This window comes from Oncorhynchus nerka, linkage group LG23 (genome assembly GCF_034236695.1).
Source record: "Oncorhynchus nerka isolate Pitt River linkage group LG23, Oner_Uvic_2.0, whole genome shotgun sequence".
NCBI lineage: Eukaryota > Metazoa > Chordata > Actinopteri > Salmoniformes > Salmonidae > Oncorhynchus > Oncorhynchus nerka.
In genome coordinates, this window is record NC_088418.1 from 27246255 (window position 1) to 27270483 (window position 24229).

Consider the following 24229-nt stretch of genomic DNA (forward strand, 5'->3'; position numbering starts at 1 on the left):
CAGTGTAGTGTGTAGGGATTATTTGTTTCTATATATTCCCTTATTCTACTTTTACACAATTTATGTACCAAATTGGTTTCAGATAAGTGTGTTTTGGGGTTTCCATTTTCTATTTTCTTGATTCTTTATATTTTAATGTACAGTATCTTGACGAGGGTAAACTGGGGAGTGGTGACGTGACTGCTAGTGAAGGGAAGTCTTCAGGCGTGGCTGGATGGCCTAAATGACCTTACCCTGCCCACACGTAAAACAACAGTCAAAGTGAAGAGTGTATGTGTGTGTATGTGTGGGGGAGGACAAAGGATTATTTTAAGTTTAGGGGTTAGGGTTACAATTAGGGTTGGGGTAAGGGCTTAATGGTTAGGTTTAGGGTTAGGAGTTTTGTTTATAGTTTGGTTTACGGGTTAAGGTTAGGGTTAGGTTAAGGGGTTAGGGAAATTTAGATTTTTAATGGAAATATATGTCAGGTGGCCATGAGGAGAGAAGAACAAAACTTGTGTGTGGGATGACGCTCCCTCAATATTCACAGGAAACCAGTGGGTTTTCCCCTTCCCTCTAGGTGGCCAGAATAAATTGCCTACTATAACAACATGATGTTCAAAGTAAACCATTTGTCTTGGTTGGCTATCCACAGCAATGGAAAATGGTCAGATATGTTTAAAAATCGCAAACACAATAGCAAAGTTATGGAACACAATAGAGGTGAGCAGCCAAAAACAAATACATAAGCCCACATAACGGGTGAACCAAAGTGGGCAAACATACTAGAAGTGCAAACATACCCAAACAAACAGAGCGGAACCATAGCCAGGAAATAGACTTATGTTACAAAGAGAGAATTAAAAACCGTAAAACAATTATCAATCAACAAAAATAAATGAATTGTCCTGTCGATATTTTGTCTTGTACTACTAGTATGTTTTGCCTTCCTTTGACTCACGCACAGACACTTTAGCTGTTCACAACTGGGTCATGTGTTGGATCTTCATAACGCCCTCCCACATCCAAGGACACCAGCAGCTAACTGAGGGTGACTGACTGATGCCTGATGGGAAATACCAGGGTAATATAGAGGGTAACCCCATTGTCTAACGTGAGATCACGTCACTCCTACGAAATGCTCATCCCTCATCTGTCCTGTAGGATTCCCGAGCATCTGCCATTCAAAAATGAAAACATAGTTCCCTAATTTATGATATCACTACTATCCCATTGATTCTCTATGAAATAGAAATTTTGTGAGCTAAATTATTACACGTTGTGACAGTGATTTAATTATTTGCGATTGTCAGAAAAAAATAACAAATTATGTGCAAGCACATCGGCTGTCAGAAGTCTCGAGCTATTGCTCGCCTGAGGTAGAGTATCTCATGATAAGCTGTAGACCACAATACCTACCGAGAGAGTTTTCATCTATATTCTTTGTTTACACACCACCACAGTTAGAGCCTGGCACTAAGACAGCATTGAATGCGCTGTATTCCGCCATAAGAAAACAAGAAAACGCTCACCCAGAGGCGGCGAATCTAGTAGCCGGGGACTTTAATGCAGAGAAACTTAAATCCATCTTACCAAATTTCTATCAGCATGTTAAATGTGCAACCAGAGGGAAAAAAACTCTGGACCACCTTTACTCCACACACAGAGACACATTCAAAGCTCTCCCTAAACCTCCATTTGGCAAATCTGACCACAATTCTATCCTTCTGATTCCAGCTTACAAGCAAAAATTAAAGCAAGAAGCACCATTGGCTAGATCAATAAAAAAAATTGTCAGAGGAAGCAAATGCTAAACTACAGGACTGTTTTGCTATCACAGACTGGAACATGTTCCGGGATTCTTCCGATGACATTGAGGAATACACCACATCAGTCATTTGCTTCATCAATAAGGGTATCGATGATGTCGTCCCCACAGTGACCGTATGTACATACCCCAACCAGAAGCCATGGATTACAGGCAGCATCCGCACTGAGCTAAAGGCGAGAGCTGCCGCTTTCAAGGAGCGGGACTCTAACCCGGAAGCTTATAAGAAACCCCGCTATGCCCTCCGACGAACCATAAAACAGGCAAAGCATCAATACAGGACTAAGATCGAGTCATACTACACCGGCTCCGACGCTCGTCGGATGTGGCAGGGCTTGCAAACCATTACAGGCTACAAAGGGAAGCACAGCCGAGAGCTGCAAGTGACATGAGCCTACCAGAGCCTACCAGAGCTAAACTACTTCTGTGCTCGCTTCGAGGCAAATAACACTGAAACATGTATGAGAGCACCAGTTGTTCTGGAAGGCAGAGTGATCACGCTCTCTGCAGCTGACGTGAGTAAGACCTTTAAACAGGTCAACATTCACAAGGCCGCAGAGCCAGACGGATTACCAGGATATGTACTGCGAGCATGTGCTGACCAACTGGCAAGTGTCTTCACTGACATTTTCACCCTCTCCCTGTCTGAGTCTGTAATACCAGCATGTTTTAAGCAGACCACCATAGTCCCTGTGCCCAAGAACACTAAGGTAACCTGCCTAAATGACTACCGACCCGTAGCACTGGTCATGGCTCACATCAACACCATCATCCCAGAAACCCTAGACCCACTCCAATTTGCATACTGCACCAACAGGGGCGGCAGGGTAGCCTAGTTGTTAGAGCATTGGACTAGTAACCAAAAGTTTGCAAGTTTGAATCCCCGAGCTGACAAGGTACAAATCTGTCGTTCTGCCCCTGAACAGGCAGTTAACCCACTGTTCCTAGGCCGTCATTGAAAATAAGAATTTGTTCTTAACTGACTTGCCTACTAGTTAAATAAAGGTTAAAAAAAGACAACATTTAAAGATCCACAGATGATGCAATCTCTACTGCACTCCACACTGCCCTTTCCCACCTGGACAAAAGGAACACCTGTGTGAGAATGCTGTTCATCGACGACAGCTCAGCGTTCAACACCATAGTGTCCTCAAAGCTCATCAATAAGCTAAGGACCATGGGACTAAACACCTCCCTCTGCAACTGGATCCTGGACTTTCTGACGGGCCGCCCCCAGGTGGTAAGGGTAGGTAACAACACATCCACCATGCTGATCCTCAACACGGGGGCCCATCAGGGGTGCATGCTCAGTCCCCTCCTGTAATCCCTGTTCACTCATGACTGCACAGCCAGGCACGACTCCAACACCATCATTAAGTTTACTGATGACACAACACTGGTAGGCCTGAGCACCGACAACGATGAGGCAGCCTATAGGGAGGAGGTCAGAGACCTGACCGTGTGGTGCCAGGACAACAACCTCTCTCTCAACGTGATCAAGACAAAGGAGATGATTGTGGACTACAGGAAAAAGAGGACCGAGCACACCCCCATTCTCATCGACGGGGCTGCAGTGGAGCAGGTTGAGAGCTCCAAGGTCCTTGGTGTCCACATCATCAACAAACTAACATGGTCCATGCACAACAAGACAGTCGTGAAGAGGGCACGACAAAACTTATTCCCCCTCAGGAGACTGAAAAGATTTGGCATAGGTCCTCAGATCCTCAAAAGGTTCTACAGCTGCACCATCGAGAACATCCTAACTGGTTGCAACACTGCCCGGTATGGTAACTGCCCGGCTTCCAACCGCAAGGCATTCCAGAGGGTAGTGCGAACGCCCCAGTACATCACTGGGGCCAAGCCTCCTGCCATCCAGGACCTCTATACCAGGCGGTGTCAGAGGAAGGCCCTAAAAAATTTCAAAGACTCCAGCCACCCTAGTCATCTTCTCTCTGCTACCGCATGGCAAACGGTACCGGAGCGCCAAGTCTAGGTCCAAGAGGCTTCTAAACAGCCATAAGATTCCTGAACATCTTGTCAATTGGCTACCCAGACTATTTGCTTTTTGTGGATGTATTCAGCATTGTGTGTGCAGCACAAGCTAGCTGGTTGGTTGGTTAGCAGCATCCCATTCGTTTTATATGTGACTAGCTCAGCCAGCAAGCTAATGTAATGTTGGACAAATTTAAGCTAGCTTTCATTGTCAATCTTAAGAAATACTGTTAGTTTGTGGTTGTGGTTAGGTAGGGGTAGAAGTGGGGTAAAGATAACTGGCCAAGCAAGGGGAGCAGTGGTGGTGGTTAGGTAGAACATTGGATGAATATGGACAATTATCTGAAATCCTTCCCTTCTCAAAACACGAAAGGCCTGGCTATTCAATTATTTCTAAACTAAATTGGAAATGGTGAAACCTTTTTTAAACACATAAGCACCGTGGCATTTGGAATCTGCCTTCAAACCCCTATAAGGGGCATCCGTCTAAATGCCTACAATCCCTATAGATTCACACCCGAGTCATGCATTTAATGGAAACTATGATTGACTGTGGTAACCCCATTACCTACATGTACTTGTTCATAATGGTAAGCGCATTAGCACATGGATTATAGCACTTTAATGATTTACTTTCAGACATCTCATGGAGTGCCTTTCAATTGAGGAATTTACAGGGTACATTAACACACTTTGACATACTGAATGGGTTTCTATCTTGATACTGTTTACGCTGTACATTTTTCATTTGAGTGCAGATTTAACACGACACAAATAAGCAACCTGGGAGTACTTTGGGGCCTGAAGAAACTGTCCACAAACACGTTAACAATCACCAAAGGGCTAATTTAGTATTTTTTTGTTTGGCTTGATATTATTATCTTCTCTCACCTCACACGGAAACTATATCTATCCTCACTGTTTTTGTTTATCATTCAGGGATAATTTGGAAAATGATAGGCTTTCTATTTTGTGTTAAGTCAAATTATATCTTGAATGGTTAATCTTTTCATTGTGAAGTCCCTAATTCATCTCCAGTCGTTAGTGCTAAAATGACATCAGTCGCTTTGTCCAAACAACATCCACGAAACCCAGAAAGCCTCATCAAGGGAACAGTTAGTCGTGCCCACGAGCAAATACGAGAGAAGAAAAAACCGACAGAATGAGCGTTTCTTCCCCTTCGTGATAATTGAATTAAAACACGAGTGCGCATCGTTTTAGCTTTTAAATATAGCTTGGCCGCATCCTAACACACTTCTGTGTGCTGCAATTAGCGACTCGAGTTAGTGTAGGCTGAGGTGAAGTGTTGCTTGAGGCAAAAACACACTCGCTGTGTGGAGTAGCAGCAGGAGCAAACACAACAGTCGACACTATGGAGGCTTGAGTAGTTAGCTTGCACACTCAGCTGCAAGAGGGAGAAGTGGGTTACGGTTAGCCTTATGCTAGCTCACTAACGGCTTGCACAGGTTTTCGTGTCCTACTCCACGGACCTACTGGGCTAACCCTAAGCGACCTCCAGCTTCACTGTCTCCATCCATCTCTCCCTGGCCGGCTGCTTAAGTGCCAACGAAGTCTCCCTGAGTCATTGATGCAAGGCGGGAATACTGAGAGGGTCCTGAGTTATGAGGAGATTGTGTGTGTGTTTTCATGTGTCCCCCCTTCCAGAGTCTAGTCTCATATGGTGTCACATGTGAGTACCCTTGACTTGCCTGTGCAGGGGGAGAAAGAGAATGAGTGAGATGGATAGGAATAGAGAGACAGACAAAGGGGAAGAGGGCCACGCTTGAGGATACACTTGACCCGTCCCTTGAACAACTGCTATGTGTGACCCTGCACAAACAATCATCTGGAATTATTACAACGAGCACATGGTGAAAAAGATCTATCCTACGCATTGTTTTGCATTGGATAAACAAACATTGGCTTTTGATCCACTTGCATTTTTGACCACGGAGTGATCTCGTCTGACCACACTTGGCTAGCTGCTATTTCATGCGGTCTATGGTACCTAAACCCTGAAAGAAATGAATGGGGGCCTGGACGCTATAATGACCTGTCTCATTAACAGTCACGCCGCCTGCCAAAAACGCACCATCTGGCTGGGTTGTGTAACGTCCCATGTGTTCGGGGCACAGACTGGGTGCATTCGGGTTCCCACAAGGAGTGTGTGTATGTGTGTGATTTTGTCTGAATGAGTGTGGACTCCAAAAGTCTAGGCCACACACACACCTTTTCTACAACGTCAGGAAAGAGATAATGTCCAGTGCAACCCTTCACATCTGGCTTGGGTCACCATCATCTAGGCTGCTGCTGCCGCACAATAATAATAACCAAAGACTCTTAAAACACAGATGTCTGTGATAGTAAGGTGCTCTGGTATTTTGCCATGCCTCCAATCTCCCATTTTTTCCCCTCTGCTTTCTCTTTGAGATTGAACGTCAGAAGAACATCTGGTAGAGGTGCAACAGAACTGGAGCGTTTGTGGGGAAAATCCAAGCAAAGCCTTCACTGAACATGCCCCATGTTGTAGGGTAGTAAAGGCTAAATCTACTTCCTTTTTAGCCCGTCTGAAGGTTATTTTCTCGTTCTGAACTTCACTAATGGTAGATTCCAATGATGTGGTTTGGTTGATACATGACTATGTAGTATCAGTGTTGAACAGATGTACATTTACAGCAAATGTCACGAACAGAGGTTAAAGAGGCTTAATTGAATGGTTAGCAGTAAGTAATGTATATTATAGATTAAGCCTCTCACCCAGATACTTCAGGTTGAACCAAACCAATGTCGTACAGGCCAAAATCTGGCAACCAAATAAAGCTCTACTGTATATCGCCAAAGGGGGCGGAAATGAAGATCTGGAAAAACTGGGACCATGTGGATTTCATGACACTAACACTAACACTAACACACACACACACACACACACACGAATGCACACACACAAATAGCATGGGTGACATGAGCAGAAACAATAGTCATGGCATTCTATCCATGGTCTGAAACAGGGTCACCATTGAGCCCTTTGAACAGAACTACATTCCAGTGGACAGATCTATGGAAAGTTATTCCCTTTTATCTCCCCGGTCCACTCACTAAGCATGTCCTCACTGAAACCTCTTACTCCTCTCTCTCATTTTGTACTTGGTGTACTCAACAAACACACTTTGCGAGAGAATTCAGAGAGGGCGACAAAAGTTGGTTTGCGGGATTGGATAGTCAATGGTACCACAGTTTGAAGTCAGAAAAATAAAGACGAGGTGGCTCTGTGTGGAGATCGAACACTGTTCCTAAATCCGCCACCATGCTGAAGTTAAATAACAGCATCATTTGAGTGATCAATCAAAAAGTACAGAGTACAGTGTTCAAGGGCTACAGTGTTGATACTGTGCCTTAATACTTGATCGAATGTTTGACATTGATTCCTTCCCAGGTTTCTAAACGGTAATACATCCACTAACTGAACACCGGAGACTCTGCTGTCCTCAAGGAGTATGCTGTAGGGACAAATGGTATAATATCTATTATTATCTGTTTGTGACAGGAATGCATTTGACAGCTATTCTCTATTTCAAATCATTTCTGGGGTCTCGAAGAAATTCTTCCACGACATTCTGTCTGATCCTAATCTGCCAGTCAAAGTCTTTGTGGCTTGGTTGCGAGGTCGGAGCACTGGTGGATGCCGTATATACTCAAATTGTTACCGGGAGAGTACAGCGCACCTTCCCACCCCGGTGCCATGTCTCAAAGCCCCACAACAGCAGCCTCCAGCTTCCTGCAGCTCGAGTAAAAGAGCTATTTGTGGTTCGGTACTTGAAAAAGAAACCCAGTGCGGTGTGTGCCTCTCTAAGACGACCCCAAACTTTGAGAGGAAAGGCGAACGGTTTCTTATGGTCTGCAGAGTGAGGCACTTCAGCCGTTTGCTCCTAAAGAAGGGGTTAAGGGGCGATAGGACAAGACCCCTGGATGGAGTGGGTACTACTCCAGATCTGACGACTACTCCTCTTTTTGTCCCTTTTGTCTACTTTCATGACAGTGCAACACAGCAGGGCTTCAGCGGACTAATTTGAAGCCACGGAGATCCAGCAGAGTGCATAAGCCAAAGGAGGGCAATGATTTGTGAGTGGCAGAGAAAATCTGGACTTTACAGTGAAATGTTGATTCAGTGTTACTTCATGATGGTGCTGGTTAAATTGTACTGTACTTTAAATAGGTACAGTAAGGAATTCAAGCCTGTAATGGGATTTCCAGGGTAAGTCAACAACATTCCTCTCGCAGCTAGCCTACGTTTTTTTTCACTCTCGCTATAAACATTTTATTGAACGCACAAAATCAGCTTTACGTTCTTGCAAAGCAAGAAGACAGTGTTTTTTATTTATCCCAGATATCGTGATTTTGACCGGCTAAAAGCCATTGCGCATAAATGGGATACTTGCATGCACCAGCAAAATCATGAGAAGTGTTAGGAAAGGTCTATATAAATAAATTATATAAAAATATAGGACAAAACACACATCACGACATGAGACAACACAACACTACATAAAGAGAGACCTAAGACAACAACATAGCATGGCAGGAACACATGACAAGACAGCATGGTAGCAACACAACATGACAACAACATGGTAGCAACACAACATGGCAGCAGCACAACATGGTAGCAGCACAAAACAGGATACAAACATTATTGGGCACAGACAACAGCACAAAGGGCAAGAAGGTAGAGACAACAATACTTCAGGCAAAGCAGCCACAACTGTCAGTAAGAGTGTCCATGATTGAGTCTTCGAATGAAGAGATTGAGATAAAACTGTCCAGTTTGAGTGTTAGTTGCAGCTTGTTCCAGTCGCTAGCTGCAGCGAACTGAAAAGACGAGTGACCCAGGGATGTGTGTGCTTTGGGGACCTTAAACAGAATGTGACTGGCAGAACGGGTGTTGTATGTGGAGGATGTGGGCTGCAGTAGATATCTCAGATAGGAGGGAGTGAGGCCAAAGAAAGTTTTATAAATAAGCATCAACCAGTGGGTCTTCGGACAGGTATACAGAGATGACCAGTTTACAGAAGAGTATAGAGTGCAGTGATGTGTCCTATAAGGAACATTGGTGGCAAATCTGATGGTGGAATGGTAAAGAACATCTAGCCGCTCGAGAGCACCCTTACCTGCCGATCTATAAATTACGTCTCTGTAATCTAGCATGGGTAGGATGGTCATCTGAATCAGGGTTAGTTTGGCAGCTCTGGTGAAGGAGGAGATTTAACTTTAGCCTGTAGCTTTGATATGTGCTGACAGAAGGACAGTGTACCGTCTAGCCATACTCCCAAGTACTTGTATGAGGTGACTACCTCAAGCTCTAAACTCTCAGAGGTAGTAATCACACCTGTGGGGAGAGGAGCATTCTTCTAACCAAACCACATGACCTTTGTTTTGGAGGTGTTCAGAACAAGGTTAAGGACAGAGAAAGCTTGTTGGACACCAAGAAAGCTTTGCTGTAGAGCGTTTAACACAACATCCGGAGAGGGGTCAGCTGAGTATAAGACTGTGTCATCTGCATATACATGGATGAGAGCGCTTCCTACTGCCTGAATTATGTTGTTGATGTAAATTGAGAAGAGCGTGGGGCCTAGGATTGAGCCTTGGGGTACACCCTTGGTGACAGGCAGTGGCTGAGACAGCAGATGTTCTGACTTCATACACTGCACTCTTTGAGAGAGGTAGTTAGCAAACCAGACCATAGACCCTCAGAGACACCAATACTCCTTAGCTGGCCCACAAGAACGGAATGGTCTACTGTATCAAAAGCTTTGGCCAAATCAATAAAAATAGCAGCACAACATTGCTTAGAATCAAGGGCAATGGTGACATCATTGAGGATCTTTAAGGTTGCAGTGACACATTTAAACAGTGTTTCATCTGGGATGTTTCTCAGGTTTCCTCTAGAAGTTATAATCATGGCAAGGCTGTAGCCGTAACTCAGGAGCACGACAATCCATCAAATAAACATTTATCTCAAATTAGTTGCTCTCTTCAGTTCAGAAAGCAAGACTTAAGTATGGGTATCTCAACCTCGATTTTCGCCTTTCTTTCAGGCGTGCTGACAATGATAAATAACAAAGAACTGGTCCTGGTGCTGGAGTCTAGTTTAGTGGCAGTGCTGTAAACTCTAGGCCACATATCGCCCTGGTGACGAGTATTCAAATCCTGTCAGTGCCACTTCAGTTATGTCTTTCTCTTTCTTTGAAGTTTTTCAATACATTTTTGTATTGTAGCTACCTTTTAAGTTAACACCTGCAGTCAACTTGTGCAATACGTTAGGAGATAAAGCAGATAGCGTTCCTCATTTCACCTGTCACATTATTTTACATTATGAAGCCTACCGTAGTTCCCCAGAAAATTTGATCCAGTCAAGTTTGTTTGTAAATAACACAATGGGAGAAAGCTGGAGCTGGTGAGTCTATAGCGGTCTATACAATGCATTCGGAAAGTATTCAGACCCCTTGACTTTTTGCACATTTTGTTGCATTACAGCCTTATTCTAAAATGTATTAAATTAAATGTTTTCCTAATCAATCTACACACAATACCCCATAATGAAAAAGAGAAAACAGTTGTTGTTTTTTTACATTTTTGCTCATTTATAAAAAATATTTTTTTAAAACAGAAATACCTTATTTACATAAGTATTCAGACCCTTTGCTATGAGACTCGAAATTGAGATCAGGTGCATCCTGTTTCCATTGAACATCCTTGAGATGTTTCTACAACTTGATTGGAGTCCACCTGAGGTAAATTCAATTGATTGGACGTGATTTGAAAAGGAACACACCTGTCTATTTAAGGTCCCACAGTTGACAGTGCATGGCAGGGCAAGAACCAGGCAATGAGGATGAAGAAATTGTCCATAGACATCTGAGACAGGATTGTGTCGAGGCACAGATTTGGGTAAGGGTATCAAAAAATGTCTGCACCCTTGAAGGTCCCCAAGAACACAGTGGCCTAAATGGAAGAAGTTTGGAACTACCAAGAATCTTCAGGGAGGTGACCAAGCACCCAATGGTCACTCTGATAGAGCTCCATAGTTCCTCTGTGGAGATGTGAGAACCTTCCAGAAGGACAACCATCTCTGCAACACTCCACCAATCAGGCCTTTATGGTAGAGAGGCCAGATGTAAGCCACTCCTCAGTAAAAGGGACATGACAGCCCGCTTGGAGTTTGCCAAAAGGCACATACATGACTCTCAGACCATGAGAAACAAGATTCTCTGGTCTGATGAAACCAAGATTGAACTCTTTGGCCTGAATGCCAAGCGCCATGTCTGGAGGAAACCTGGCACCATCCCTATGGTGAAGCATGGTGGTGCCAGCATCATCCTGTTGGGATGTTTTTCAGTGGCAGGGACTGGGAGTCTAGTCAGGATTGAGGGAAAGATGAACGGAGCAAAGTACAGAGAGATCCTTGATGAAAACCTTGATCCTTGATGAGATCCTTGATGAAAATAATGGGAAACTCCCCAAATATAGGTGCGCCAAGCTTGTAGCGTCATACACAAGAAGACTTGAGGCTGTAATCGCTGTCAAAGGTGCTTCAGTTACTAAGTAAAGGATCTGAATACTTATGTAAATTTCAATTTTGTTTTGCAAAAATGTCTAAAAAAACGTTTTTGCTTTGACATTATGGGATATTGTGTGTAGACTGATGATGTGGAAAAAGTCAAGGGGTCTGAAAACTTTCCGAAAGCACTGTATCTATTGGCAAGTCTCTGTTAAGCGGCGGACATGAGACAATGAAGCTACACTCACTACTAAATGTTTGCTATCTGATATCTTACAATGGATTTCTGCCAGAAGTCAAAGAGCTCTGGATGAGTTATCTGTAGTTGCCATTTTTTCCTTGTGCTTCCTACTAGCGTTTTTTCTCTCTGTTCTCCTCCCCTCGGCTTTCGCTTGTAATTGTCCACTCAACGAAAATGAAATTCGGTAGCTACTAGCTATGCTTGTATAACTTTATAAACTGGATTTGCCTATCATTGCACCTAGTTTATGTTTGTTTTCGCTCATTAGCATTTAGCTAACAGAGTCTATATGATTTCGCTATTAGTTGGTTCTGATTTTGTTAGCATTCTGGTAATAGACGCCCATTGGGCTTTTCTTGCGTTTTTAGAACCCCCTTGTGTGCTATGCCAGTAATACCGCAAATCCAGGGATAAGAGAAGGATGTACAATTTGGATACCGCCCAAGCCTACTTCTGATGTTCCTTTTGCATTGATCCCAATGCCCTGCTGTTCTGGAAGGAAAGAATGTGGGACACGCTGGGATGCCTGTAAGGTGCTTTTAGGTCGGGCCGTGTGGTTTGCAGTAACTTATCCCTGAACCTAAACTACAGGTAGGGTCAGAGTCAGAACAAGACCATGATGATGGTCAGGCTAGGGCCAGGGTAAAGAGCAGGGACAAGGCTAGAGCCAGGGTGCAAACTAGACCAGAACAAGGTCAAGAATCATACCAGGGTCAGGGCGAGAGACTGTGACAGATCTAGCGCAAGGGCAAGTGCTCCGGCTAAAAAAAGCAAACGGGCCAAGGCTAGGGTCGGGGGCAGGGATGACTCAGTCCACCACTGAAGATCTGAAGTGCCTAGTCATGAGCGATTAACCTAAATGTCGGTAAATGTAGGTAAATAACTAATAGACCGGTGTCGGTTCAATTATTTGAATTCCACTTTGTGTGTTTATTTTCTGTGCCGTTTCTCTAGAGAGATTTCTCTCTGGGACATATTGTACAACTCACCATAATTAAGCGGGGTGTGGCCCAGCTGGGCTACAGCATTCCCCTATGGAACAAGGGCAGGACTGACGGGCTGGTGCCCAACTGGAGGGCAGGCTGTGGGGAGTGAGAGAGGGATGAAAGGAGCTGTTGTCTGGGGGCCAAGTCCCCGCTGGTGGAGGATAAAGAAAGCATAAAGACAGAGGGATGACGAAAGAGGGACGGAGAATTTATCATGTTCTCAGAAACATCATTGACAGAGTCGCACACATATGGTCAGACACAGACACTGAGTTTCATACATTACATTTTCCCTCAATTAAAGATTGGGCTTGCTTCATTTAAACCAGGTATGGGGCAATCTTACCAAGATGGAAGACAGTGTTAAGTTGATAAGCAGAATCACTGCTTGGCTGGAACAAAAGCCTGCATCCACCACACAGGTTACGAGGTTAAGATTTCCCACCCGATTTAAACCACCCACCCAAAATAAATGGTCAAAAACAGTAGCTAAAACAGAAAGGAAATATAAACTAGGGCCGAAAGTTTTGGGTAAGTATTTTCCTTCCACCATGCCATGCAGGTCACAGTACATATGGTGATGTTTTGTTGTCGTCTTGTGATCAAAACAGCCTAACCATGTATTATGGTGCAGACCATAAATGTGTCTTAATCTAAATATGGCTCTGAAGAAAAAGGAGTCAGTCACTCTATTTCGAGGGGGCCGTTGGGAGCTAGATGATGCGGTGGGCCCTTCTGACGAGCTCGAATGGCTGTGGCGAGCCGCCACTGTTTACATAGCGAACGACAGGATTTTTAATCTTACATGTCATTGGGATTCACTAAGGCCTTGGAGACAAAACGGGAACAAAACACAGGCAAATTTAAACGTAAGGCTTTTCTTTGTCTATAGACCGAAGAAGAGAGCATGAATTGAAGCAATGTCCCTCTGCCAATATTCAAGCAGGACAGATTCCATCCATGCCAAAATGAGTTACTAACTGTGGCCAGAGACCTGCTTAACTGAAGTATTTTTATTGTAAAGTGTTTCCAGCCCTGGTTATTGTTTTGTCTTTGTATACCGCATAACATATCCAAGAGGAGATGCTAGCTAAATAATAATACAGTATCAGGGTATGTGCAGGTTCCATGAAGTTGGATTTAAGACCTTTTTATGCCACTTGAAATGTAATTTAATACTAATTTTGAGGGCTGCGTGTTGTGGTGGCAGAATTTCCACAATAGTGTGCCACACAACTGCTAATTTCCCCCTCCAGAAATGAGCCCATGTTGGCAAAAAGTCGTATTTTTTAGGGCTGGCTCTTTCACAAAGAGCTATAGCCTACATGGTTCATATTGTCAGGCAGGTGTGCTTTTTAGCAATGAGCATTCTCCTGTAGCCTAACGGATGTAGTAGCATAGTGGCTAGGCTATAGATGGCTGAAGCATGGGGTTGCCCAACTGCATTTGTTTAGGCTAATCATTAGCTAGATCACAAACGCTAAGTGTTCCAAATTTTGGCTTCAATACCAATACTATACTGAACAATAATGTAAAACGCAAAATGCAACCATTTCAACGAGTTACCGTTCATATAAAGGAAATCAGTCAATTGAAATGAATTAATTAGGCCCTAATCTATGGATTTCACATGATGGGAAGGGGCGCAGCCAAGGGTTGGCCTGGGAGGGCATAGGCCCACCCACTGGGGAGCCAGGTTTAGCTAATCAGAATGAGTTTTTCCTCACAAAAGGGCTTTACAGAAATAGTCCTCAGTTTCATTAGCTGTCCAGGTGGCTGGAATCAGATGATCCCGCGGGTGAAGAAACCGGATGTGGAGGTCCTGGGCTGGCGTGGTTACACGTGGTCTGCAGTTGTGAGGTTGGTTGGACTTACTGCCAAATTCTCTAAAATGACATCGGAGGAGGCTTATGGTAGAAAAATTTACATTAAATTCTCAGTGGACATTCCTGCAGTCAGCATGCCAATTGCACACTCCCTCAAAACTTGAGGAATCTGTGGCATTGCGTTGTGTGACAGAACTGCACATTTTAGAGTGGTATTTTAATGTCCCCAGCGGTACTTTTACCCCTTTTTAGTTCCAACCGCCGTGTCTTTGTGAGAAGCAGAGTAGGTGAACGGATGATCTCCGCACGTGTGGTTCCCACCATGAAGCATGGAGGAGGAGGTGTGATGGTGCTTTGCTGGTGACACTGTGATTTATTTAGAACTCAAGGCACACTTAACCAGCATGGCTACCACAGCATTCTGCAGCAATACGCCATCCCATCTGGTTTGTGCTTAGTGGGACAATCATTTGTTTTTAAACAGGACAGTGACCCAACACACCTCCAGGCTGTGTAAGGGCTATATGACCAAGGAGAGTGATGCAGTGCTGCATCAGATGACCTGGCCTCCAGAATCCCCTGACCTTAACCCAATTGAGATGGTTTGGGATGAGTTGGACGGCAGAGTGAAGGAAAAGCAGCCAACAAGTGCTCAGTATATGACGGACCTCCTTCAAGACTGTTGGAAAACTATTCCAGGTGAAGCTGGTTGAGAGAATGCCAAGAGTGTGCAAAGCTGTCATCAAGGCAAAGGGTGCCTACTTTGAAGAATCTCAAGTATATATTTTGATTTGTTTAGCACTTTTTTGGTTACTAAATGATTCCATATATGTTATTTCATAGCTTTGATGTCTTCACTATTATTCTACAATGTAGAAAATAGTAAAAATAAAGAAAAACCCTGGAATGAGTAGGTGCATCCAAACTTTTGAATAGTACTGTATGTAAATGTAATATTACATTTTTTATTATTATTATAAATTAGCAAAAACTTCGAAAAACGTATTGCTTTGTCATTATGGGGTATTGTGAACAGATTGATGAGGGGGAAACTATTTTAATCCAATTTAGATAAGGCTGTAACGTCACCAAATGTGGAAAAAGTCAAGGGTTCTGAATACTTTCCGAATGCACTGAATGTATATAATGGTGTGAAATGGACAGTATATGAATAGAAAAGCTGTGTACAGCAAAGGAAAGGTGTTACAACAGTATATAGGATGAGCCTTGATTAGATTACAGTATATACAGTTGAAGTCGGAAGTTTACATACACTTGGTTGGAGTCATTAAAACTCATTTTCAACCACTCGACAAATTTCTTGTTAACAAACTATAGTTTTGGCAAGTCAATTAGGACATCTACTTTGTGCATGACACAAGTCATTTTCCAACAATTGTTTACAGACAGATTATTTCACTTATAATTCACTGTATCACAATTACAGTGGGTCAGAAGATTACATATACTATATTGACTGTGCCTTTAAACAGCTTGGAAAATTCCAGAAAATTATATCATGGCTTTAGAAGCTTCTGATAGGCTAATTGACATAATTTGAGTCAATTGGAGGTGTACCTGTGGATGTATTTCAAGGCCTACCTTCAAACTCAGTGCCTCTTTGCTTGACATCATGGGAAAATCAAAAGAAATCAGCCAAGACCTCAGATTTTTTTTTTTAGACCTCCACAAGTCTGGTTTATCCTTGGGAGCAATTTCCAAACACCTGAAGGTACCACGTTCATCTGAACAGACAATAGTACACAAGTATAAACCCCATGGGACCACGCAGCAGTCATACCACTCAGGAAGGAGACGCGTTCTGTCTCCTAGAGATCAAATCAAATCAAATTTATTTATATAGCCCTTCGTACATCAGCTGATATCTCAAAGTGCTGTACAGAAACCCAGCCTAAAACCCCAAACAGCAAGCAATGCAGGTGTAGAAGCACGGTGGCTAGAAAAACTGCACGGCCAGGTGGACTGGGAACAGCAAGGAGTCATCATGTCAGGTAGTCCTGAGATGAACGTACTTTGGTGCGAAAAGTGAAAATCAATCCCAGAACAACAGCAAAGGACCCTGTGAAGATGCTGGAGGAAACAGTGACAAAAGTATCTATATCCACAGTAAAAACGAGTCCTATTACGACATAACCTGAAAGGCCGCTCAGCAAGGAAGAAGCCACTGCTCCAAAACCGCCATAAAAAAGCGACTACAAATTGCAATTGCACATGGGGTCAAAGATCGTACTTTTTGGAGAAATGTCCTCTGGTCTGATGAAACAAAAGTAGAACTGTTTGGCCATAATGACCATTGTTATTTTGGGAGGAAAAAGGGGGAAGAACACCATCCCAACCATGAAGCACGGGGGTGGCAGCATCATGTTGTGGGGGTGCTTTGCTGCAGGAGGGACTGGTGCACTTCACAAAATAGATGGCATAATGAGGCAGGAAAAAAAAAAAAATATTAAGTTAAAGCTTGGTCGCAAATGGGTCTTCCAAATGGACAATGACCCCAAGCATACTTCCAAAGTTGTGGCAAAATGGCTTAAGGACAACAAAGGCAAGGTATTGGAGTGGCCATCACAAAGCCCTGACCTCAATCCTATAGGACATTTGTGGGCAGACCGGAAAAAGCGTGTGAGAGCAAGGACAACAAATACACCAGCACTGTCAGGAGGAATGGGCCAAAATACCCAGAACTTACTGTGGGAAGCTTTTGGAAAGTTACCCGAAATGTTTGACCCAAGTTAAACAATTTAAAGGCAATGCTACCAAATACTAATTGAGTCTATGTAAACTTCTGACCCACTGGGAATGTGGTGAAAGAAATAAAAGCTGAAATAAATCATTCTCTACTATTATTCTGACATTTCACATTCTTAAAATAAAGTGGTGCTCCTAACTGACCTAAGACAGGGAATTTTTACTAGGATTAAAGGTTAGGAATTGTGGAAAAACTAAGTTTAAATGCAAATGGCTAAGGTGTATGTAAACTTCCAAATTCAACTGTACATGTGAAGTAGGTAAAACAGTATAGAAACATTATTAAAGTGACCAGTGTTCAATGACTATGTACATAGGGTAGCAGTCTCTAAGGTGCAGGGTAGAGAACCGGGTGGTAACCGGCTAGTTACAGTAACTAAGGTTCAGGGCAAGGTACTGGGCGGAGGCAGGCTACTGGTGACTATTTAACAGTCGGATGGCCTGGAGATGGAATCTTTTTTTCAGTCTCTCGTCCCAGCTTTGATGCACCTGTACTGTCTCTCTTAGTAGCAGCATAATATAACGGAAACACTGTAGTCATCTCCGTCACATGTTTTAAGACCTTCGAAAAACTGAATTTAAAGGGATACTTTAAAGGGATTTTGCTAATGATGCAATTTATCTACTTCCCTAGAGTATGGAAGATAAGAGGTAGTTTATCCAGCCAATGCCAACTAGTGTTAGCTAGTAGGTCCCCTTAGACTTCCAGTCATTGTGCTAACGCTAGTTAGCATTGGCTCGCGAAACTACCTCTAACTTCCTTCATACTGGACATAGAGACATAAAATGGTACCCACTAGTTCACCTGAGTCTGGTGTCCTTAATCTTCCCTTTAAGACCTTTTAAGGGCACCCTGAGTATAGATAGAATAAAATACAGCTGGTATTTAAATCAATGGGAGATCAGGATAGTGCCTTTAGAAGTGTCCCATGGCATTACTCTGTTTAGTTCTGAAGGCAAATCTGACTGAGAAGACATGTATTCACTGCAACCAGATTGACTTATTCTAATCAAGTGTCAAGTCCCTTCATCCTGGATCCCACTGCAGTGCAAAACAAACGCACTTCTGGAAGCACTACTTGGAAAGGTACTTACTGCAATCGATTGAATATTGGTCTAAAATCATTCTAAAACTAAAAGTGGAGAAAAATATCAACATTGTGAGGGCATTATTACCTGTCTATTTCAGTTCTGGATGTCGGTCAATTGGGGAACTTCAAAGCCCAGATACCTGGAAACAGAGAACAAACAGGAATCATGATAGTCCTGATAGAAGGTAGGCTTATAACTGAACAGGTGTGTTACTGCACTGCAAATGTAGCCCTAGATGATACAGTGTGGATTTTGCAAGCCATAGTGATATTTTTGGTTGCATTTAAAGCTTCATTAGTAGAATGCTCGAGAATCCAATTCTCTCCCATTCTCCCAAATATATCACTTTCTTGCAGCTACTCTCTCCCGTTCCCACTCTCTTGTTTAAATGCACATGCCTACAGTTTTGGAAAGTGGAAATAAAGTGTGAGGAGGAGAAAGAATAGAAAAAGAAAAAAAAGAGAGGACAGAGTCTTGCGACAGCCACATTTGAGAACTTTTCCTGTTGAGAGTCTATTGCTGCCATTCTACTATTTCTCACTGTATCATCTCTCATTAACAGCATATCCACACAAGTTAATTTAACTGGAGGTGTTGTGAATGAATAAATATCTGCTGACTCTGTGTGTGTGTGTGTGTGTGTGTGTGTGTTACAAACTGCTTTCAACAATGACATTTCCTTTGGGAAAGTGATTTATTGTCTAATCCATTTTAAGGTTTTGTTCCAAGACCTAGTAGGGTCTGAAATGCTTTGCCATTGTGTTTTAGCTAGCTATGAGTTGTTAGCTAACGTTAGTCATATTCATCACTAGTAATGTTAGGTATGTATAGGCTAGCTAAACAGATACAAGTCAGTCTTGATAAGATGAAATATATGCTACAGAAGTCAGAGAGCTACAGCACGCCAACTAGCTAGCTACTGTAGCTTGATGTTAAGCAAAAAAGTTATAAATCAAAAATTATGCGGGAATCAGACCCGGATCAGGGCGAGACTGTGACAGATCTAGCGCAAGCTAACATCATTAATTCCGAGCTGCACAAAATGTCACCAAACAATATCAGAAAGCTAGCTAGCTAGCAAGCAAGCAAACATTTAAAATGTTGTCAAAGTAACGTTAGTTAGCTAGCTGGCTTGAAAGCCGTCTTAAAGTCTTACCTTGTCCAAAAGTCAACTTGGCTTTAACAAATATGATTGAGGAACTCCGATTTACTGTCATATTTTGGTTTTCAACAAAGTCCCACTTACAAACCAAATGTCTTCTTACCATCAAGTTGATTCAATCAATTGCTATATTCGAACAACTAGCTATTTAAATGGTTTTTAAAAAAACGCGGGATTGCCTGCTGGGTGGATAGAAACTCTGTCCCAAAATACTCGCACGTTGGTTCTTTTTATTTTCCATCTTCAAAGCCTTGCTCCACATCTGGCTCAAGTTGGGAAAGCATGCTACTGGCTAAACAGCTGGCTACATTCTGATTCCCCACGACTGTCCGTGCGTCTTCGAACGGCTTACGTGTTTCTCTTCAAACAAATCAAGATTTGTGCCGTCAACGTATAACAAGCAAGTGACATTTAGTCACACCGTTTATATTTCACAAAGTTTATATTTCAATTACAAATTGTCGACGTTTTCAAAAGGAGCAATCGTGACCAATGCCTCCGAAAGCACCGGAGACGAATGAACTGAAAAGCGGAGCAGTGCGGGCAGACACTTCAGTTGCAGAAACTCCTCACCAACTTTACCTATTCACATTGGACTGCACTCACTGGCCCAGTCTACGATTACTCTATCCGAGCAGCTAACAGTACTAGCCTAAAATCTCACTTCGTGTAGGCTACAGTAGTCAGAGTACATAGTCTTGTGAAAGATTCGAGTTGAGTAGGCTATAGTATGTGCATTTTACATTTAATTTACAAATTGTTTATTAAAAAATATATGTATTTATATACTTATATATAGCCCTTGTCTTGCACTTGTATGGTGCCAAACTTAAGTTATTTGTGAGAGCAAATGTCTTACCTCTGACTCTGAAGATAATTTTTTTTCTTGTGTCTTCATATACCAGCCCAAACAACTCTCTCCCCCTACTGTATTTATTTATTTATCTCCTTTGCACCCCATTATTTCTATCTCTACTTTGCACATTCTTCCACTGCAAATCTACCATTCCAGTGTTTTACTTGCTATATTGTATTTACTTCACCACCATGGACTTTTCTTTGCTTTTACCTCCCTTATCTCACCTCACTTGCTCACATTGTATATAGACTTATTTTTCTACTGTATTACTGACTGTATGTTTGTTTTACTCCATGTGTAACTCAGTGTTGTTGTATGTGTCGAACTGCTTTGCTTTATCTTGGCCAGGTCGCAATTGTAAATGAGAACTTGTTCTCAACTTGCCTACCTGGTTAAATAAAGGTGAAATAATATATATATATTTTATTTTAAATATACCAGAACAAAGATTAAGGTTGGCTAGACCATGGCTTGACTAGTTTACAGTAATTTTACATCAATGCGGGTTATTGTAAAAGAGAGGGAGAGGGGAGGAGGAAGAGGGCAGGGTGTGGCAAAGTTCACCTGGCCATACTCATAGTTCAATACATTTGTAAAATACAAGAGGACAAGTAAATTAAAGTGTCGAGTTTGACTCCTCACAAATCCCCAACTGCCAGCTTCATTAAATAGTACCCGCAAAACACCAGTCGCAACGTCAACAGCGAAGAGGCAACTCCGGGATGCTGGCCTTCTAGGCATAGTTCCTCTGTCCAGCGTCTGTGTTCTTTTGTCCATCTTAATCTTTTCTTTGTATTGGCCAGTCTGAGATATGGCTTTTTCTGTTGAGGACTTTAGAGGCGTCTGTTTCTCAGACCAGACACTCTAATGTACTTGTCCTCTTGCTCAGTTGTGCACCTGGGCCTCCCACTCCTCTTTCTATTCTGGTTAGAGATAGTTTGAGCTGTTCTGTAAAGGGAGTAGTACACAGCATTGTACGAGATCTTCAGTTTCTTAGCAATTTCTCGCATGGAATAGCCTTCATTTCTCAGAACAAGAATAGACTGACGAGTTTCAGAAGAAAGTGATTTGTTTCTGGCAATTTTGAGCCTGTAATCAAACCCACAAATGCTGATGCTCCAGATACTCAACTAGTCTAAAGAAGGCAAGTTTAATTGCTTCTTTAATCAGTACAACAGTTTTCAGCTGTGCTAACATAATTGCAAAAGGGTTTTTAATGATCAATTAGCCTTTTAAAATTATAAACTTGGACTAGCTAACACAATGTGCCATTGGAACACAGGAGTGATGGTTGCTGATAATGGGCCTTTGTACGCCTATGTAGATATTCCATTCAAAGTCCGCCATTTACAGCTACAATAATAATTTCCTACATTAACATTACATGTCTACACTGTATTTCTGATCAATTTTATGTTATTTTAATGAACAAAAAAAATGGCTTTTCTTTCAAAAACAAGGACATTTCTAAGTGACCCCAAACTTTTGAATGGTAGTGTGTGTATTTGACCCAAGTCTGGTCAGGGTTGCTTAACATCAGCATCAATCATTTCCTGAAAATAACATGTGGCACTATAACAAATACAAGGATTTAGTGAGCTGATTCAAATGTCCAACCTTATTACACTATTGTTTCCACATTTCCTCTCAATTCCACCAAAAATTGGAGAAGCGACTTCAAATCAGACAAGAGAGGAGCATATTGTCTCAATCGTATCCCTGGCTCACACACCTTGACGTGGTTGTAGATGGACTACTGCTGCCAACAGAACAGAGTCCATATTAGGAACACTCTGTAGAACCAATTGGCTTCACCTCTGGCCAACCCAGTGCCTACAGGCATCAAAGAGGTAGACAAATTAATCGAATGCAAAAGGGGAACACTTTCGGTCTAATCAGCCTGATAGTGTTCTGGCAAAGGAAGCACAAGGTTCTAATTCAAAGTGACCTCTTAAAATGCCATAGTCCCTTAACTGAGTTATCTTTCACCTCGGGAGGAGTAATTGAATGTAGCAAAATCAATGGGGTTACCCACAATCACCAGATAACATTGGCTTGTAAAGTGCTTTGACAAGTGCGGATCTGTTAGTGTAGTGAAGGGATATGGGCGTATTAGATTGAGAATTGACTGTGCTCCTGATACCTAGATATTGACAGTGGAGGAAAGGGAGGAGCTGGGTGATCTTGTTGAAGGTCGAGAGAGTCAATTTGTCATTGTTCTTGATGTGCTTAACGCTAACCAGATTTCCCTCTCTTATACACTTATGCGCCTAGGTCATTGACAATTGAATTTAGCGGCATGTCTTATTATTCTGCCAATTTGACAGTAATAGACACAGAAAAGATTAGCTCAATAGCAATTTCAGGGTCCCGATGCCCGCTTAAAATGAAAGACCATTTTAGTTACGGTCTCGGTGCTATGAGTTAAGGCTCACTGACAATACATGCTCATGTCCATATAGTCAATAACCATCCATAGTCTTTCTGAGAGCCAGTCAGAGACAGCTCACATAGGGGAGAGGGAGTTAAGTTGTGCCAAAGGGTTGGTTGAGCCACCCCTTGTTTCTAGAAAACCAGAAACAAACTGAATCATGTGACAAAATATTTTGGAAAAGGTCATTCTTTCATGGAGTTTGTGAAGGAAGAAACCACATGGAAAAAGTGGTAAGCAAGTTAGGTAAAAAAATGAGTCAAATTCATTTTCTTGCTTTTTAGGTTTCGTGATGCTTGTAGCTAAACCAAAGTAGATAATTTTAATACTGTTTTATACATCCGTTTGGGTCTCTATAAGCTACAACATGAGGTCCTAAACCCAGCATGAAATGGCATTCCTGTAGATGTGGGCTAATATTATCAAAATGATTGCTTTGGGGCTCAACATACACTATACAAATGACAATGACATTTTGTCAGTAATATGCATAGTATTTTGCCAATTTGTCAACCATATGAACTCAATCTTTTTTTCTCCGAAGGCAGTGGTGATAATATTTTATTCGGTTCATAAATGGGTAGATGTGGAACATCTTACCCCAAGGCAGCTCAACTTACCCTGTCCATATGCTCCATTTACCCCATACCCAGGGTAAGTTGAGCCAAGAAACTATTTTGTTTGGACAATGTATGTTTTCAAAACTGTTATGTTTACATGAATTCTGATTAATTCCAGGGATACACGACATCCCAAAATATATGTCGATATCTTTGTTAGAAAGAATACTAAATCTCCATTGACGTAGTGATGCTGAATGTTAAAAAAAATTGAGAGAGAGAAAGAGAGAGGCAAAGAGAGAGAGAGAGAGAGAGAGAGAGAGAGAGTGAGGCAAAGAGAGAGAGGGGGGAGAGAGAGGAAGAAAGCATAAACAGAGATATGACCGTCTAAGATTCAGTGAAAGGAAAAGTCGTTATTATAGGGTGTGTGTGTGTGTGTGTTTGTGCCCGTTAGTGTGTGCATAAATGCACGTGTGTGTGTGTGCTTGTGTGAGCACATGTGTGTGTGTGTGCTGAGTCAACTGGTTACTTGGCTGAGTTTCAGCAGCATCTCAACTCACTTCAGTGTGAGTAAAGTGACACGGACAACCACAAACACCAGATGTCATCTACATCACTAACAAAAGGCTTCAGGCCTTTTCTGCCATATTCAGACAAACCAATGCTATAGCATGTGATCAGCAATACTGTTGACCCAAACCCTAGTCTCTCGTGACAGACTGTTAAACATTTGGTTTCTTGGTTACGAGATAAACAGGAAGCCTTTTACAGGTAACTTGAAAGTAACTGTGTGATAACACATCAACCCTTTTGAGTACAAAAAAAACGATGGTGATTTATTTATGATATACCTGTAGTAGTGTGTGTGCGTTTTATGCAGTCACATTGCGCAGATTAACAGATTTTACAATGCCTGCAGAACAATTTGACATCTCAGGAACAACATCCATAT

General features: G+C 42.3%; 1 protein-coding gene across 2 annotated transcripts in view; it reads right to left on the reverse strand.

Annotated features, from left to right (window-relative positions):
• The window catches only part of LOC115106626 (gap junction gamma-1 protein-like), a 45738-nt gene extending 25749 nt beyond the window's left edge, over positions 1-19989 (reverse strand). The window contains exons 1-3 of one of the 2 annotated variants that reach the window (XM_065008018.1): positions 19422-19989; positions 18350-18404; positions 12585-12677 (exon numbers count right to left, since the gene is read on the reverse strand). The gene's annotated coding sequence lies outside the window, so the exon portion shown is untranslated. The remainder of the gene's footprint in view (positions 1-12584; positions 12678-18349; positions 18405-19421) is intronic. The other variant, XM_029629538.2, reaches the window with a different exon arrangement.
• Positions 19990-24229: the final 4240 nt, after the last annotated feature.